This window comes from Octodon degus, unplaced genomic scaffold (assembly GCF_000260255.1).
Source record: "Octodon degus isolate 3935 unplaced genomic scaffold, OctDeg1.0 scaffold00032, whole genome shotgun sequence".
Lineage (NCBI taxonomy): Eukaryota > Metazoa > Chordata > Mammalia > Rodentia > Octodontidae > Octodon > Octodon degus.
This window is the reverse complement of record NW_004524608.1, coordinates 13,070,655-13,072,902: the sequence shown is the minus strand read 5'-3', so window position 1 is coordinate 13,072,902 and position 2,248 is coordinate 13,070,655.

The window sequence follows — 2,248 nt, the reverse complement described above, 5'->3', positions numbered from 1 at the left end:
ATCTACCACCCTCCTCTTTCCCAACCCACCAGCTTCATGGACACACCCCGGGAGAAGACTGGTAGATAGAGCTTATACACATGCCTCAGTACGAGACGCAGAGGTACCTTCTCACTTTCATCTGCACTTTCTCAGGGTGGATAGAGGCCTTTCTCATTACTCAAGAAACTGCAGATATAGTGGCTAGAGTTCTCATACAGGATATATTATTCCCAGATTTGGGCTATCTCAGATTATTCAGTCAGATAATGGCCCAGAATTTATTTCCCAAATCACTCAACAGGTGACTTAAAACCTTAATATCACTTGGCACCTACATATACCATATCATCCATGAAGGATGCCCCTCCTGGTTCTTGTCTTGGTCCAAGAAGTCTATACTTGTAATTCCCAAAGTACATTATTGGAATTCCAACTAGTTATTTCCAACCTACCATTGCTAGTGCAACCCTTGGCAAAAATGAAGACATTAAAGCATATTTATGGGGAGTCAAGGGGCCCTAAAACCAGCCATGAGGATGGCTTTCTGAAACAGGCTGACCCAGGGCTGCATCCAGGTTTTACTGAGTTGTGAAGGAGGAATAGTTTGAGGATGAATGAGTTGTGGGATGTAGGTGAATACTGTGAGCTGAGCTAGGTGGGTAGCCTGCATTTACCTTTGTCATAGGCAGAGAGAAGGATATGCAGAAAAAAGTAATTTGCATTATACCATTGAGATAGTATCTAATGTTTTGGGGTCTGGTGCTTCAACTCTGATGTGTAATCTTTCAAGCCCAGGAAGTCATATCCTCAATCTCAAGGCTCTATCCCAGCCAACAGCATGGAGCACTGGTTCTTCATTCTGTCTTGACCTGGCTCATATTAAAGAACAGCAGGTGTGGATTGTGAGGGAAACAAGCATGCAATCTTCAAAGACAACCACTAGTTCTTTAGCTAGACTAATATGCATTGCTTAAGGCCATTTGAAGGAATAAAGAGAATTCCTAGCCAGCTCTGTACATATCAATACAAGGAAGTATGGTTAGGCTCAGCCAAAATGGAGATGACTGCTCTTCTTTCAAGGAGAGCTGCTCAGGTGGTCCTCCACAATCCACAGTCCTCTAGTAAAGTAGAAAACACAAATGGACTCTTAATGTCTTATCTCACAAAACTCATCTTAGAGGCACACCAAGCCTGGACTCAGCTCCTTTCCTTATCACTAACTAGACTTAGGGCTCTCCCCAGGGACCCCACCATCCTAAGTCTATTTGAGTTCATGTGTAGTAGACCTATCCTGCTTCTCAGCTTCCCCACTCCTGATAACCTCCCTCCCATTGCTGAGTATATTCCTGTTCTATCTTTTCTCCCATATCTGCTGTGACAACATGCGGATACCTGCTTCCTACAACCAGTAGATACCACTCAATTAACACCATCTATATTTCCGGAGAGTTACTGTCTTAAATCCTCTAAGCCTACAGGATTAGATCCTATGTGGACAGGCCCCCACCTGCTTATTCTTTCAACACCAACAGCTATAAAATTCACTGGCCTGCCCTCCTGGTTCCACATTACTTGTGCCAAATGGTGCCCAAACAACTCCCCTCCACCAGACAACCCCACCTTCCTGAGTGGTCCACCCAACTCCTGTTGCCTACACACCTCTGCCTAACCAAGGACTCAAAAATCTCAGGGTAAGTCATGTGTTGCTTCCCTATCTGGTTCCTGATCCCTTACTCTCTGCTGTTCATTTCCTTTACTATTGGACTCTGGACTGTTTGCCCAGATGACTTTCAGGTGCCACAAAAATCTTGCTGCTGTTGCCCTCCAAAACCACTGAGCTCCAGATGCCCTGACAGCTGAAAAAGGGGGGATCTGTGCCATGCTGGGTGAAGAATGTTGTTACTTCATAAACGAGTCTGGGATAGTCATGGACAAGGTAAAGTGCCTTCATAACTGATTTGAACACCAAGAACTAAGAACTAAGGTACCAAGTTACTAAGAACTAAGGTATCCTAACCCCACTCCCTCACCTGGTGGAGTGACACATTTGGATCCTGGACTCTTTTTGTGTTTCTTTTTCTGGGCCCTCTAATTATGATAATGATGCTTTTACTCATAGCACCTTGCCTTTTTAAGCTTTTTAAAGGTTTCTCCAACCAAGGATTCAGGCCTTTACTACCAAAGAGATTCTCACTATGACTGACATACCTGGGACCAGCTTCCACATGGGACTGAGCCATCACCATGATGACTTCACTCCCATTCA